Below are 17,612 nucleotides of genomic sequence, written 5' to 3'. Positions count from 1 at the left end.
TTCTTGACTGAAGTCAGAAAAATATGCATAATTTGGCCTTTATCCATAAACCAAATAGCAACAGTCTCCAGTTAAAGCAGGAAGTCAGCTTCCTTTGTTTTGGGCGTGGAAAACAGAATCTTTTCCGACCTTATTTTCAGACGGTTTAAGGAATTTTTTCCTGAAATATTTTTAGAATCTTCATTTTGACAGAAGCATTTTTGTTTGAGTTCATGTTTTACATGAACTCAATGAGTTATCTTGTTTATATCAAGGAGGTATCTTGTTTATATTTGAAGATTTAGAGCCCTCCAATGTTGTGTTTGAAGGAGAATTTTTTTTTATTTTTTTTATTATGAAATAATAAAAGAAAATCCAAATACGTAGTGGCACCAACAAAATCTCTCATGATCTGATGATAGCTTTTGGATTAGGGCCCCTGGAAGGGACACTGGGCATATATATATTTGGGAACCAGTTTAAGTTTTCTTACAAACAAATTTAGCATGGCTCTTGTCAATGAGGGTAAGACCACTGGAGCTGAGATCTCGATAGCTGACAGCCTGGGGACCCCACTGACCCTCCAAGGTTGCCCTTGATCCATCTTCGGCACCAGGTTTATCGGTGAACGTATAGGACTCATGGAAACTCATCTCTGCCTCTATAGCTTGTGAATCTGACATGATACCAAAATGTGTATTTGCCCATCAGATGTCATCTCCGAGCTTGAGTGGTGAGTTTGGGTGTTTGCAGCCCACACAGTAGAAATCCATCTTTAAGCAAGATGAGAAAAGGTGAGCTTCCTAGGGTTTTGTTTTTTTTGAATTTTTATTTATTTATGATAGTCACAGAGAGAGAGAGAGAGAGAGAGAGGCAGAGACACAGGCAGAGGGAGAAGCAGGCTCCATGCACCGGGAGCCCGACGTGGGATTCGATCCCGGGTCACCAGGATCGCGCCCTGGGCCAAAGGCAGGCGCTAAACCGCTGCGCCACCCAGGGATCCCAGTTTCCTAGGGTTTAAGGAGAAGTCATCTTGCCCTTGCAAACTGGATTACAATTCTGTTGCCTCTTTATATTGTTTATTAAGCACGCCGCAGTCAGTAAGATTAGAGAGGATAGCAAACAGAAAGAAACAAAATCAAGAAAAAGAAGACGCCTTTGTTTCTATTCCATCCTTTCTTTTGACTGGCCTTGACTTGGGCGTCCTTCGTTTTCTTTCCTGTGCTTGCCCATTGCATCAGGACTTCACATTTTATAAAATGAGGGTCAGTTTCCCTCATTGAAATGTAGCCATCTGCTGCCTGCATAACTACGAGCCAATTGCGTCACCTCTTTGTGCCTTGATTTCCTTACTTGTGAAATACTGATAGGATATCACCTACATCCATAAAGCCGTTGTGGGGATTAAGTGCATTAAGATTGTGTCACGCATTTAGCTTCGTACCTGGATGTACAAAGTGCCATGTAAACAGTCATCTAATAATTGCTGATAGAATCTATGAATAGATTAATGATAGCAAGCCATATACTTCATTGCCAAGTTTCAAAATGTTACACGAGGCAGGGTTGTGAATTCTTTATGTGCAGTGGCACAGAGGCTGGTGTTTTGCTTCTTTTATTTCAATAGATTTGTAGAATGTCTTCTTGATACAAACGGTTGGTTGGGTTAGTCCCCAGAAGACTACTGAATGGCGAGAGATAATGTCCTAGGAATCCCAGGCATCGTATTGAGTCTGTCACTTTTATTGGAAGAGGAGACAGCAGTGGCCACTGTGTCGAGCTAGTTGGTTATTTTATGTTTTCATTTATGTACTCATTTCCCTCATAGTAGACATGATGCTTTCATTACCTAATGTGAATATTCTAAATTATATGACCCTTATTAAATCTTATTTTGAAATTAACTTCTGGCATGGTGAGTATATTTCTTTTTGAGGCATCACATTTTTTGAACACTTAGAATCTAACTTTACTCATTTTACACTGAGAATATTGTATGCAAAATAATCTTGAAGGACATTTTATTTCCTAGTATGTATTTTCAGCAGGTGGCTAATGGCTTTTGACCTGCTCTAGCAGCATACAGAACTGAATGTCAGATAGAATATTTTTTAAAGGCTGCATTTTCATCTTGCATAATGAGCACAGGAATTCTTCTTAAGATAATCTTGCATATATATTTTTCCAGGTAGTTATTGATAGAGATGTGTCAGTTTGATAGGAAGGAGAAAATTGTAATGTTACAACATTTAGGTTTAACATTATTTACATCTGTTCACATTGGTAAACAGAAGTATCTTAATAAATAATACCAGGTCTAACATATTTACGTGTTAAAAGCCATTTAAAGTTCATGGTATCGGCCTTCCACTTTTCCCATATCTTTGAACCATTGTGAAGAAAAATCACATATTTTAGTCCACTCGCTTCCCTTTTTTAGTAATTTACATTTTCTCTTGAAATTTGTGCAGGATATTCCATGGCCTATTTTCACACAGCCTTTGAGAATTATACATATTAAATAACAATTCTCAATTTTCATGTGAAAATAGACCACGACATATACTATATAAATGATACAGATTGCTCAGGACCCTAGGATTAGCAATTTTAGATCATGGTCAATGTTAGTCTCAGTTTAAGTGGGAGCATAAGTTTTGATACAACCATAGTCTTTGCAGTCATTTGCCACGTAGTTTGTATGTTGAGTGACACTCTGATTTAAACTTTGTTGAATTTTTGATATGAAGTTGTACATGCAGCTTGATTAATGCCCAGACTGGCTTGTGGAGTGGTGACCCGGGAAATGACAACATAAAGAGTTCTCTTTCCTGTATGAGCGTATTGGGGTTGGCATTTTGCCCCTGAACGGTGTGTTGAGGGAGGAATATTGTTTGTGTGCTTTGCATTTAAGCCTTAATTTCGGAGGCTGAGTTCTAATCTTATTTATTCCCTCAGGTAATTACTGGTTTTTCAGGATGCAAAAGAAGTATATCATTGGATTTTTTTTTTCCAAAGGGTTAAACTTGTATTGTAGATGTCGGTTCTTTACATTTAGGCATTAAAAATTCTCACACATCAAAGTAGCTCCTGATTCTCATCTGTGGCTAGAGAGTTAATCATCTTTCAGTAGTGCTTTGAAGTTGGCTTTTCTTCTTCTCCTTTTTCCCCCCCCCCTTAACCCAGCATGGGATCATGAATAAAACCAACCACTCTGTTAGGTATAGTGCATTATTGCTTTTGCCTGTGGCTCTTGCTAATAAAAATTCAAATTCTGGTTAGTTTGCTGGAATCAAATCAATGTGGTATATGCGGCATACTTTTTTCCTCTTAGGAAACCCTCTCACAGAAAATAGGTGTGTGTGTGGGGGAAGCATGGTAGTGAAGAGAAAAGGCAATTCAGGGTTAAATATACTTATTCTCACTTTTCTGCCTATGTTGTGGTTAGTCTGTAACCCATATCAGAGTTTTTACTGCCTGGTGCCCTAGAATCCTTAAAATTAAAATTCCCATAACTTAGCAGTAAAATTCCTAAAAATTTCTATTCTTCAGTCAAAGTGCACGGATCTGCTTTTGTGTGTGAGGATTTGGACAGTATCAGTAGCAGTGACTTAATTTGATAATGTGTGTGGAGGAGCTTTTACATGTAATCAGATGAGAAGCCATCACCTGAAGAATAGGGTAAGTGATGAATAGGTAGGTGATTCCTAAAAGAACTTGGAATCCTGACAGGTGCTAAAATCAAGTCATTTTGCTTATAAAATTACCTAATAACTGAATCAAATGGGATTTGCTATCTTTACAACTAGGATGTTTTCCACGAACATGGATGTGGAAAAGAATTGTGCCTAGATGATTCCTTCAGAACGTGACACGTGAATTTAGAAACCAGCGAACATGCCCGAACCACAGAGATGATTGAACAAGACTTTCCATCCTGGAGCCAGATGTACTAAGCTCAGCTGGAAAGACCCTTAAAGTGCAGTTAGGGGAATACAAATAAGGAGCTTATTTAGCAAATTTACATGTATATGTTACCGTGGGTAGGAGCATGGTCTCAAGAGTTAGAGATGCCCAGATTTTCTCGGTTTTGACTTTGAAGGCTGGTCACTTTGGGCAAACAAATTATTCTCTCTGAGCCTCAGGTTTCTTAACTATAAAATGGAAATAGTCATGGTGTCTAATTTATATCATTATAAGAAAAAAGTACCCAAATTTAAAAATTTAAATAAAACTTACAGTGAACAGAAAGTGCCAATTTTTCAGAGCCTTGGAAATATGCTACCATTTATGTATTTTGCATATATTGGAACACATTGTTGTACAGGCTCATACTTGGCCTCAGAAGCCTGCTCAACACGGAATGCCAGGAAGCTCCTACTATTTTGTAGAAGCTGGCAGTCAATGTAAAGTATATTCATTCTTCCTAAATTAATCCCATCCTACCAGTCCCCTCTCTTTCTGTTTTGCTGACAGTCTCCCTAATGCAAATGTCAATTCAATTGCTTAAAAAGTGGGAAGAGAGAGATTAGTTATCCATAATCTAATGTTCAGGCACCATGCTGGGTGTTAAGTAGGTGTTTCCCATTTGTGTTAAGTAGGTGATTCCCAAATTTACGTTTCCAGCTCTGTCCTTTGCCCCAAGCTCCACTCATGAGTTCATTTATTACTTGGCTCCTTCACTTAATTGTCTGACGCGTATCTAAACTGACTGCTCACTGCTCACTGTCCTCCAGCCACGTTGGGGCTACTTTGTCTTCTTCGAACATTATAAGCTCGTTTCTGTCTCAGGACCTTTGTTCCTCCTGTTCTCAAGGCCTGGAAGCCTCTCTCCATTTATTTGATGCATCTTGCTTCTTCTCCTGATTTGAACATTGTTTCTTTGGAGGTTGAGGTTTCTCTGAGAAGTGTGTCCTTAAGTCATCCTCCCATCCAGTCAGTTTCTTGTCTCATCGTCCTGTAAGTTTCTTCAGAGCCCCTTTTCATGTGTATAAAATTATATTACTTATATAATTTTTTATTGTTTTATCTCCCAACCCAGATGCACGCTTCCTGAGAGCAGTGGCCTTGTAGGCGTTGTTTAGCACTGTATTCTCACTACCTAAAACTGAGACTGGTTCATGGAAGTGCTCTCAGCAACTTTCAGAGGTAGGAATGTTCTTTCCTTAATTGGTAGATAACAAAAGTGAGGCCCAGGGAGGATAGGGTGAAAAGTTTGCCCAAGATCACAGGGAATGGGAGTGACAGAGCTGGGATTCAGACAAATGGTGTGCTCTAAGAAGCTGTCCAACAATGAATGCCTCCCTTTTCACCCCTGAAGGTCAGGGGCATTAATGGGAGGGAGGGGGTTCTTCTGAGTTCTTGGACTGTCCTTCAAGTCTCTAGGTCACAGTCCTTGTTCCTATGGCATTTTTAGGCAAGACCTGGTCCTGATCGCTATACTCTAGTATCCCTGGCTGACCTCTTCCCTTTTCCTTCTCAACTCAGTACCCAAGACATGCATGATTAATATTTCACAAGAATGCATTCAACCCCTTCCTGCTTGGGAAGAACAATGAAACACTGGATTTTAAAGAAGCTCCCAAAGGGCTCCCATTGATTGTTTTGAATTTTCCATCTGGTGTGGGTAGATAGAATTTTCCACTTGATGTGGGTCTTCCTTTTTTCATAAATGCTATTTTCTAAACATTTATTACCTGACAGTGGCATTGTTACAGCTATAGTTTTTTGTGTGTGAGTTTGTGTTAATAGCACCGCTAATGCTTTGGTTGTTCTTGCCTCCTACTGACCAGACGGGAATAGTTCCGCTGCTGTCCTTTCTCCTGCCCCATCCTCTACCCCGCCCTGTGCAAAAATGTGGTGCCAAAGCTGGACTATTTAGTTTGTTTTTAGCCAGAAATGCTGTAGAATCAGGCAGGCAGTCTTATAATGTAGATAGATAGGTATATCATTAAAATGTATAAATCTGTTTCAGCTTTAGGGGTAAAAAAGAAGGAAAAAGAAAACCATGGTAGTTGATTTAAAGAGGATAGCCCACGGTATAATAAGTCACACCCAGCAAATTATAGAGGACGAAGTTACTGGTGCTTTTCATTCTAGGGCATCTGGTGTGCGGCTGCATTTGACCTTTTAGAAGCTATTGATATCATTTGGGAACTGCCTGTAAACCTGCCTAAATCAGTTAAACAGAAGGAATCTTAGCATTGTGGAACTGACCAGTTGATTAATTTAAATCCAAACACACAGTCCTGCCTGGTTGCCCTTTGCAAGACCCTTGCACAAAAGGATTTCATTCAGGAGCGTTATAACCCACATCCTGCCATCAGACCCTTTCAGCTCTGTTGGTCTTCTTAGGCTGCAGGCAGCGTCTTTAACCCCTCTTAGGCTCCCTTTTATTTCATGAAAACAATATCTGTGCTGTGATTCATACAAATGCTCTACATTTCCTTCAAAGTTCTTTATTTGTATCCTAGGGAAAAGGTAATTTAAAGTTCCACTAATTGAGAGCCTAAAATGGGAATTTATTTTAAACTGGCTTCTTTAGAAGAAGTCTATTAGAACTTAATCCAGTGCTTCCTCCGGGAATTATAATCAAAATTAGAATCATGAAATGTTGAAATAACTTTTTGGTATTAAAGTAAGCCATCATCCATAATTCCTTTGACTTTTAGATTCAAAACATTGAAGGCTTTATAATCTGTGTTTGGCTTTGGGAAAACAGTAATTGACTCTTGAGTGAGTTCAGAGGTAGTATAAAGATCTAGTCCGGGATCTTTAAATGGAAGCAAAATTAAAATTATTTCTGGGCAAAACTTTGAATAATTTCAGCCTGTTACATGAACTGAGAAAAGTATCCCCATATTGGGCACTCCGCTGGGCTTGGTTGCCAAAGAGGGCCAATATTTGTGTGGGGGAGAAAAATGAAAAACCTGCTACGGAATGCTTCATAGCACATAGGATGTTAGCCTGGGAAAGACCAGCACCCTCATTTTAGACACCAAAAAAACTATGCACCCTCCCCCCATCCCCCACTTGGTTATTCAAGCTCTTAAACTGGTGTTGGTTCCTTTCTGCTTCCTCATGACCGAATTACAGCGCTTTTCTGGAATACAAAGGAAGCCTTTCAGAGTTGGTGGTATCATCTGATTCTCTGTGGTTTTGTTCATTGTCATTAATTTTAATAACCACTTTTTATCGAGTATTTGTGATGTCTATGCCCTATCTCTGTCTTCATAACTACAGTGTGAAGTGGTACTATTGTTCTTCCCCTTTTGAAAATGAGGAACTGATGTTTAGCACAGTCCGGGTCTTGCCCAGAGTATGAGCTACTCTGAGGAGGTGGGGTGAAGCAGGAGCAGAAGCCTCTCTGGTGGCAGCCAGATACCAAGAAGAGAACAAGACGTGTTTCTCCCAAGCCTCATAGGTTGACTTGAGAATATTATGGTCATATGAATGACTGTGCCATGGGTCATTGGTAGAAGAGAAAAATTAAGGCCATTTTGACCTGAATTCCTCAGAAACAGTGGATTCACAGAAAGGGAAGATGATGGCACCTCCTTTCTGGCTGCCATGAGAAGCTGTGGGTGTCCAGGTGAGGGACATGCTGGGGAATCAGGGAACCTGGAGACTGTGTGACACAGGAGAACTCATGCTGTCCTTTTTGAGCTTCTGCTTTTTATTTTCATTTCTAAAAGTGAAATTCCAATTTCTCCTTTACTAGCTTGTTTCAAAAATTCAGTGATATAATTTAATCATAAACACTCAGGAAAATGAATAAAATTAGGACATAATAATTTTTTTGTTCATTTATCCCGGAAGTATTTATTGACTGAATGCCAAATGCAAGGTACAGTGCTGTAAAGAGAATAAGAAGCAAATGTAGACGTTGTCTCTACCTTTCGGAAGATTCCATGGGGCAGGAAAATAAGATACATGCTAATAATTTGGGCCACCGAATGTTTTAAATGTAGTTAGTAAGGTAGAGGACACTGGTATTTCTGAGGAAGAACCCATGCCAGGTGGAAGGGGTTTGTGGAGGACTGGTAGGGTTTAGGTTGATAGGAGAGACGGGAGGAGTGGTGTTGGGGGGGGAGGATTAGGGAGGTAGGTCATGGGATTTAAGGAGGAGGAGGGAGAGGAGAGGGTAAGAGCAGAGGCCTGCAGGAGGGAAAAGACGAGGGCATATTAGTGTATCAGATTGTCTTATTGGCTCCATGTAGCTCAAGGAGGTAAGCAAAAAAAATTTTTTGTTTTGTTTTGGGGTTTTTTTTTTTGGCAAAAAGGGGTTTATTTCGGAGCTGTGAAATCTGCACTTGATTCAGTGGCTCACAGGGGAGCCTTTTAGGATTTTGGATTTTTTTGTGGTATCATAGTAAGAAAATGTTTTGTGATGACTCATGAAGGACAAAGTGATGCGTAGAATGATTAAAAGAGTGAGCAAGACGGTGCAGTCAGGGAGACCAGAGACCACAGCATTTTGGGATGACCGATGCAGAAGACTGAGCTAGGGGAGCATCTCTGGAACAAAAAGGGGGTAGATCACTGAAATTTGGCCACTTATTGGATTTGGAAGTTCTTGTGATACTTTTTTTTTTTTTTAATTAAATCAGTGTGAATTTGTTTTAATGGACAAATTTAAACCCAAATGCTAATAAAATCCCATATGCCACTGCCATTTTTCATTGTTTTTTGTACTTACATTATGCTTAACTGGAATTAGGAAAAGTGTTGGGTTAAGACCAGAGGAGGCAAGAGTGTTGCTCATCTGGGCTAGGGAGAAATTTAATGTAAATTATGAGGCAAAGCTGATTTAGGATTAAGAACCTTTCTCCTTATCATCAGAAAAGTGACTTAGGGGGAGGAGGTAGACTGGCACAATAGCCGACTATCAAGGCTCTAGAAATCCTGGCCAAATAGCCCCTCAGAAGTGGCACTTTGACTCCTGTTTGCTTCCGAATCTGTACTTGCCAACCCGAATTTACTTTAGTTTAAGAAACAAGGTAAGCCCAGGGCCTTGTTGAACCCTAAAAACTTCAAGGATTCAGGTGGTTGTGTGGGGATTAGATGAGATTGATAATCCTTTGTAGTCAAGGGGTGACTTCTCTGGGAAAGATGCTGTTTTTCTTATGAAAGAGTATTTTTCTTCTAACTTCAGTTGTCTTTCAGTTTGAGAAATTAGACTATTGTTTGGATATCTGAAGCCTTGGGATCTACTGGGGAATAAGTGGATCTTCTGAAGTTTGAGAGTGTACAGTTATCTAGCAAGACTACATCAGAGCTTGGTGGAGTGGTGTTATTGGTTGGTTTCTTCCCCCTCCTCAAGGTGCTGTGCTGCTTACCTCGCAGGCCCTCTCTGTGCCATCCTTAGGGATCAAAGGAAGAGGTGGCAATTTTTGTACAAAGTCATCAATTTAGGAGGGAGTTTATGGTCTTCTCTAAGAGGTGGTGCGACTGCACTGATCACAAAATGTATTGGAGTGGCAAGAGGAAATAGAACACTGATGAGCATGTGATTTATAGATTCAGGGGAGAGCAAAACTCCATGTAGCTCAGCATTAGGGAGTGGAGGCTGGGGAGCTCAGGCTTCTTTTCTCTAAAGCAGGGATCTTTAACAGGACTCATAATCTGGCCACCTGGGGCCATTTGTCTCATCACACTTGGCTCCTGTTCCTGTTGGTGGTCTTCCATATTCCGCTTAGCCCTTTGGTCAGAGATCTCTTGGTTTGGCCTTATTTTTTTAATAGGCTCTTTGTTCAACTGTACCTTTACAAAAAAAGAAAAAAAAAGTAACAAATTAGCTTTACTGTGGAACTATTCCTTTATGACTGTCACATCTCTGCAAGAGTCCTACGCCTTTTCGCTTTTGTGTGTGTTGTCCAGATAACCTTTATTTGCTTTTCCCATCCTAATTCTGTTTAGACAGGTGGATCATCTCCCTTCTGAGCATTGTTTAAAACAACCTTAAAGTAATCTGGCTAGACTGTTGGGATGTAGTTCACTGAAGTGGTCACTGGTCTTCTCTGAGAACAAGGAAACCAGAATGGCAAGTTCAGGCACATTGAGATGAATTCCCATTTTTTTTAAATTTTTATTTATTTATGATAGTCACAGAGAGAGAGAGAAAGAGGCAGAGACACAGGCAGAGGGAGAAGCAGGCTCCATGCACCAGGAGCCCGATGTGGGACTCGATCCCCGGTCTCCAGGATCATGCCTTGGGCCAAAGGCAGGCGCCAAACCGCTGCGCCACCCAGGGATCCCTGAATTCCCATTTTTTGACTTAAAATAGTAGTTCATATCCATGGTTAAGAAAAAAATCTTAAAAAAAAAGAAGAAATCTTTTAGAAGTATTAAAATTATAATATAAAATAAAAATTGGAGTACTCTCTCAGTCTGCAGTTGGGTGTGTATCTTCCAGACATTTTTCAGTGCATATTAAGGCACATAAACAAATTTATTTTAAAATTTGAATCCTATATAATACGTATACACTCTATATTATCACGTATAACGTGTATACACGTTGCATATATACTTATATTCTCGTGTTTATAAAATGTGCATATTTTTCCTCTCCCAACTGAGGGTCTTGGGAAGAACACATGAGAGGGAAGGCATAATTCCATTTCGTTGGAAAGCTTTTACCTTTTACCAAAGTGAAGGTACCCTGAATTTTGTGTTTTTGTGAGGGCTGACTGTTTTTCCCTCACGAATGTCCCTCACCTTTGCAGTAGTGGAGAGTCCAACTTGTCAGTTATGTTAAAATTCTCCACAGTTTTTTTTTTTTCCAGACTGCAAGCTGGTGTTGCTGTATCCTATTTTGCAATTTTTGTAAGCAGTACTATCGTTACACGTTTGTACACTGTTTACTCACAAGGGAAACATTAAAAGGCAGGCCTATAGCTTCATCTAAATTGAAACAGAGATAATAATAGTTTCTTTGAAATAGCTTAGATCTAAGTATACTGTACAGAATGACAACCTTCATTTTTTATTGTGTTAAGAATATCTTAAAGAGGATCCGCCAAATTCCTTGCTTATCTTTACAATTACAGTATTTGCACTAGAAAAATTAGACCACGGTGTGGTTTAAAAAACATGTCAATCCAATATTCATGGAGAAGAAAACAATGGTTTTTACAGCACAGATGAAAAATTATATACTTATTAGAGCATCACAGCTGATCGGATAAGCGTGGTATATCATCACAGACTCAGTCTGATGCTGAAGCATTGTTCTTGGAAGCAATGACTGGAAACCTGGTATTTTTGAAAGGGGTGGTATTCCTATGAACGTGGGTGACAGACGCAGGGGAGGACATATAGTTCAGAGGGGGGATTTCAATTGTGTGTAGTTTTAGGGGTTGTTAGAAGTAGAAGTAATTCCACTTGTGATAGAAGAGACTTCATCATCAAAAAGACCGTGTGGCAGCAAGACAGCAGATTTCTTCTGATTTTTATCTGGCTGTCATAATTAGGCATTTCGCTGGAGGTGTTTGCTGGGTAAGTGCTGTATTGGCTGGGCTTTACTGGAGCTTGGAGATAGATGCAGCGGGCAGCTGCTGCCTCCTGGAGAAGTAGATGGAATCCGTTTTCATTGTCATCAGTCCCCTGACCTCCGAAGGCACAGATGTGAGCTTTCTTGCTTTCTTTTCAAAGGGAATCAAGTATTCCTCCTCAAGGAGGAGGTTCGTAATGCCATAATATTACTGCTTGTTAAAGGAGAAGAGCCCTCTCTGAACACTGACACTGTTGCTACCTGGGAGCATCCTGTACTGACCTGTGACTTTGTCAGAGCTTCGGCTGTGAGAGGAATATTGCTGATGGAATCATGTAATGACGCTTGTCATTAAAAAGTCACATCGCAATGGAAAGATTCAGAATTCATTCAGTCCCCTTGCTGTGTGTCACACTCTGGTGACTTTGGTGACAACCTTCACTTCCTACTTAGCAAATCCAAGCCTGGTAGCTGGAGCCCCAGGAAGTTGTCAAAGCAATTAAAGGCTTCTGTCTCCCAGCACATTGCTTGGTTACCATAGTATCCTCTTCTTCCAAGTCTCTCCTGATGATGTCAGTATGCATACAGGGGTTGTTCAGAGCATCTACGTGGGGATGATTCACCCCGCAATAAAGCCCCTCTTCCCCGTTGCTCGGTTTCCAGCTCAGTTTCAGACGTCCCTAGAAAGGGGAGGTAAGTGCCTTGTTTCGCATATCAGAGAATTACCAAATGCCTCTGTTATTTTGTTTTAGGTGTATGAATGGTTTCTTCTTTCTAAGATACACTAATAACTGAAATCCTAGTGCATGGGAGCACTGCATCCCATTACCTAGAAAATAGACTTACAGTTTGTACCTAAAGTGTGTGTGTGTGTGTGTGTGTGTGTGTGTCTGTCTGTATGCTTGTGAGACAGGCTTATAAAAATAACTGTGAATGCACAATGTAATGCCTGCTACTTTCCTTGGTAAGCAGCATTAGCAAACACAGTAGAGCTTTTTATTTCAAATTATTTGAAATATATAAAATCCTTAAAATATTTTGACAAGTGTCACAGGACAAATGGGGCTTTTTTTTTAATGTGCAAATTAGATATTTTTTATTGATACTTTATATGTTTCATCCAGTGTAAATATTAACATTTTAAAGGTCAAGATGACATGGGCAGATGTTAGAAAAGAGCTCCAAGCTACGTGGAGAATTTGCATGTTAGAGAAATTAAAACTTAGATTATAATAGGACAAGGATTCAGTTACAGGGAGATGTATGAAGTTTAAAGTATATAAATAACTGTCATTTCATACTTATTTTGTACTTTTAATGCTTTTCAAAATATCTCACAATTTGCTCCCATTATTGTGATAAATGAAATTAGTACTTTATAAAAGTTTTCTTTTGGGATCCCTGGATGGCTCAGCAGTTTAGTGCCTGCCTTTGGCCCAGGGCGTGATCCTGGGGTCCCGGGATCAAATCCCACATCGTGCTTCCTGCACGGAGCCTGCTTCTCCCTCTGCCTGTGTCTCTGCCTCTCTGTGTCTCTCATGAATAAATAAAATTTAAAAATCTTTTTAAAAAAGTTTTCTTTTAATACATATTCATGCTTCTTAAAGATGAGCAAGCTGAGTTCAGCTTTATGACAAGAATACTTTAGAACCACTTACAAACATACACATAGAAGATCCATGAACAGATATTTCCTTTTTAAAGTTAGTTTTCTATCTCAATTCTTCTACTACAGTATGCCTCATCAGTAGACAGTAATGATGAGGCCCACAAGCCAGGTTTCTCCCTAGCAGCCTGCTTCTCAGTCTCGCTGCAATAGGAGAGTGCTGCCCATATGACCATATTAATCTTGCATTTATTTCCTCTTCTGGATTCCCACCCGACTGCTTGAGTGTGTCTATGCAGAACATGCTGCTGTGTATAAATGAAGTTGGTAGGTGAGGGCAGTTTCTAATTAATTCATTAATGGATAGGTTTGCAAGAGAAGAAAAGATTAAGGGTAGAGTGGATGGAGTAGGGAATCCCATCCCTCCCCCCCCCACCCAGTTTTTAAGTAGCTGAACCTTTATTGTGTGTGGAGGTAAATATCTGGCTCTTTTGAGATGTGGGTAGATGGTTTAGTCTGTCCATTTCTAGAGAGACCATTAAAAGTGGCATTTTTGTTTCTTGTATTTTTGGAGTCTTCTAGAATATACCCTCCTTTGTTTTAGTGGGAAACTTAATGGAATGGTGATACTCTTCACTCACCTTTCTACAGAGAATCAGTAAGAAATACAGTTGTGAGAGAGTGTAAAAAAAAAGATTAAAAAATTTAAATTTAGTTACTTGTATGTGAAGAATATGTCTTTTTTTAAAATATTTTATTTATTTGTTCATGAGAGACACAGAGAGAGAGAGAGAGAGGCAGAGACACAGGCAGAGGGAGAAGCAGGCTCCATGCAGGGAGCCCGACGTGGGACTCGATCCCGGGACCCCAGGATCACACCCTGGGCTGAAGGCAGGCGCTAAACCACTGAGCCACCCGGGCTGCCGAAGAACATCTGTCTTAAATATCATAAGTGCTTATTTGTGAGTTTCTTTCTACTCTGAAAATATGCTAAGATACTTTGACTTTTAATCACCCTATGTTTAGAATACTTAATCCTATTTACGTGTTTGAAAATTTGCTAGTTAATTGCTATCAAAAAAAGTTCCTGGAAAGTAGAGATACTATGATATACTTACATATTAATATGTATATTACATATTACCTAATCACATTACTATATAATGTGACTTAGATTATGGTAGGTTAAATATTAAAAAGAATTAAGTCAGTGTAAACAGTTTCCATACTTTTGAAAATCCTTTTATTGAAACACTTTTAAAATGCTTGTGTTGGAAAGAAAACTGCTGTATTCGAGGCTATGTTCCATCACATTCTTGCACCTCGTTATATTAACGTTTTGGATGATATAATTTAATCTATTGAGTAGCTAACTCTGCATAATTAAAAAAATACTTCTGTATATTTTAACCCTCAAGATATCCATGAAAATATTCTCCTGCTGACTTAACTGATGCAGGTGGCAGTTTATGTAGGGGGGGACTGTAAAGATTACAGTTTCTTTCATGCCGGAGTCAAGAAGGACTTCTAAGCAGTTTTAAGCACAGAGATTTTAAAAATTGGCTTAGGGGAGCTTTCATTTTGCTCTCATGTCGTAATAAGAATGTTTTAAGTCTTACAGATACTTAAACTTGTGCCTGCTTGAAATATGGAAATTGCAATTCTGTAGAGTTGACCAGTAGGAACCGATGAAACATGGCAGAGAAAGCATCACTTTGGTTCTCACTAGAAAGACTACAAGCTAGATCAAGACAGCGTCCACAAGAATTAGAGGAAGCCGTATGGAGAACATAGACCTGGAAGTGAACATTTTTTCTGGTGAGAGGAAAGAGGCTCCGCTTGCGAGGGATTGGCTAAGGGCTTTGCCCAGCTCTCTTTGGGTCCTGGCCAAGCTGGGCATGGAGCCTGGACCCTCACACCTTCACAGGCCCCTTTGCATTTTCACGGCAGCCTACTCCCTAGTTGGAGCGGAGTGCTTTTCCCTTTTTTTTTTTTTTTTTTTTGGTATCTTTTTTTTTTTATTGGAGTTCGATTTGCCAACATAAAGCATAATGAGTGCTTTTTCCTAATCAACCTTTCAGTTTACTTTCCTCCTACAACAGGAAGGATTAAAACAATCCAACAGCTAGAAAGTGTATTAGTTTTCATTTGTTGCTGTAATACATGACTGCAAACTCAGTGGCTTAATGAATAGGGAGTCAGTGTTTTGTAGCTCTGTTGGTTAGAAGTCTCTTGACCTCTTGGCACAGGTCTCCGTGGACCACGGGGTCAAAGTGTCAGGAGGGCTACGTTCCTCCTTTCTGGAGGAACAGCGTAGAGCCCATTTCCCTGTCTTTTCCATCTTCCAGGCTGCCCTATACTCCTCGGCCCATGGCCTCTTTCCTTCCTCTTTACAGCTAGCAGGTGCTGACTGAGGAGGCCTCGTGCAGCCCTCTCTGGCTCTCTGCTACCGAGAAAGATTCTCCACTTTTCAAGAACTCAGTTTTTATAACCCAGGACAGTCCTATAACCCATTTTAAGGTCCTTAATCTTAATCGCACCTGCAAAGTCCTTTCTGTCATGTAGAGCAACATATCCACAGGTTCTGGGGATTAGGAAAGAGGCATCTTAGAGACCATTATTCTACCCACCAAAGAAAGATGACAAAATGCCAGGCTGGTTTTATCAACATTACATTCACAAGTCAGACTATATATATATATATATATATATATATATATATATATATATATATTTTTTTTTTTAGATTTTATTTATTTATTCATGAGAGACACACAGAGAGAGGCAGAGGAAGAAGCAGGCTCCCTGCAGGAAGCCCGATGTGGGACTCGATCCCAGGACCCTGGGATCACGACCTGAGCCCAAGGCAGACGCTCAGCCAACCACTGAACCACCCAGGTCCCCCCACAAATCAGATATTTTTACCGAGACCTGGAAGTTAAACTGGTGATTGCCAACAGACCCTATGAAATTTTGACCTAATTTGGTGGGTGCAGCCAGCCCCTTGCATAATTAATCAGGGAAAAAGAGATGAGAAAGAAATGTTTCACCAACTCAAACATTTAAAAAATTCCAAGGTACAGATGTGAGCCTTATAAAGTGACAGTATTCTCAGTTTAATATTTTTAGTGAGAGGCTCACGTCAAATGAAGTTAATTAAACAAAGCTGATTTGGGAATGTGAAAATTCCATTAGTTAACTCGTTTGTGAATCAGCCTGGGTTTCCTTAGAAACTGAAGAGACCCAGAGGTGAGCACTAGTAACCCTGAGGTTTGAATAACACTATCATTCATCGATCTGGCCTGAAGCCATCTCCGTCAAAAGACCCAGCCGTGAATCTGGGGCCTGCGTGGTTTCCTAGGAAAGGCACAATGTTAGCATCATCAATAACACTAGGCTTGAGGTCAACAGCTGCAAAGATACTTTCTTTTCTTGTTCACCTCTTGTCTTTATCACAGATTTGAGCCAGTTCATGGCACATGGATCCTCCAGATACCTAGCAATAGTCTTAAAGACTTCTTTGCTAAACACTAATGATAAAAGATGTAAAGGAGAAACAACTCCAGCCTATTACTTTAGTTTTTTTTTTTTTCAGCCTATTACTTTTGGACAGAAAACCAGAAATTATTTTTGCTGTGGTTCTCTGAAGGAAAAAAAGAAAAAAAGGAAGGAACCAAGGGGGGGGAAAAACGGAAGGAAAACCAAGTGTTTTCTTGCTCATATTCCTTTTATTTTTGGAATCATTTTCTAAGGAAAATTGAACAGTACTTTAGGACCCTTGCTTAGAAGACAAGAGCTTGTGGAAGGCACATTTCTTTGCAAGAAGTAACTATGGGGGGGCGCAGAGGGGGCACCTGCCTTCAGCTCAGGTCATGATCCCAGGGTCTGGCTCCCTGCTCAGTCTCTGCCACTCCCCCTGCTTGTGGGCTCTCCAATAAATAAACAAAATCTTTTTTTTTTTTTAAAGTAACTCTTGGTCCTTTTGGCACTAGAGAGGTACAAGAACCTTAAGATTCTATTTAAAAGCATAATCTCATTTTATGCCATCATGGAATTTATTTGTCAATAAAAATATCATTACCAAAAGAAAGATGTTGGTTGACAATGAAGTTGCAAATCAAAATCAGCTAGACAATTTGATAAACAACAAAATAACTGTGATTTGTAGGAAATGCCTCTATAAACAAAAATATAGATTTAGTTGGTAGTTTCTTCCTTTATGTACATATTAAACTCACTTCAATGTTTAGTTTCTTTTATCAAGAGTATGTGTTTTTTAAGTGCTAATATAGATGAAGGAAATCTAAACTTTTAAATATTAAAAAAGTATGTATGTATGTATATATACACACACACACACACACAGTATTCGATTTAATACTGAATTTCCCCAGCTACAGTAAATTAGAGATTAAATCTCTCTGTTTCCTTGAAAAAAAAATTCACAGAGCAGCTGTCTTCTCTGATAGAAGACTATTTAATCTTTAAATCATTTTGAACTGGCTCAGTTGCTTTACTGATCCTTTAACTTTG

At 39.6% G+C, this 17,612-nt stretch overlaps 1 protein-coding gene across 18 annotated transcripts in view; it reads left to right on the top strand.

Moving 5' to 3' along the window:
• The window catches only part of PAM (peptidylglycine alpha-amidating monooxygenase), a 274,294-nt gene that overhangs the window by 42,107 nt on the left and 214,575 nt on the right, over nt 1–17,612 (top strand). Inside the window, exon 2 of one of the 18 annotated variants that reach the window (XM_072736678.1) lies at nt 5,021–5,127. The exons of 15 other annotated variants lie outside the window; for them this stretch is intronic. The gene's annotated coding sequence lies outside the window, so the exon portion shown is untranslated. Of the gene's footprint in view, nt 1–5,020; nt 5,128–12,053; nt 12,167–17,612 lie in introns of those variants that run through there. 2 more of the 18 variants (XM_072736683.1, XM_072736679.1) reach the window with 2 other exon arrangements.

Source organism: Vulpes vulpes, chromosome 14 (genome assembly GCF_048418805.1).
Source record: "Vulpes vulpes isolate BD-2025 chromosome 14, VulVul3, whole genome shotgun sequence".
In the NCBI taxonomy this organism is placed as follows: Eukaryota; Metazoa; Chordata; class Mammalia; order Carnivora; family Canidae; genus Vulpes; species Vulpes vulpes.
This window is presented reverse-complemented; position numbering and strand designations above follow the sequence as displayed.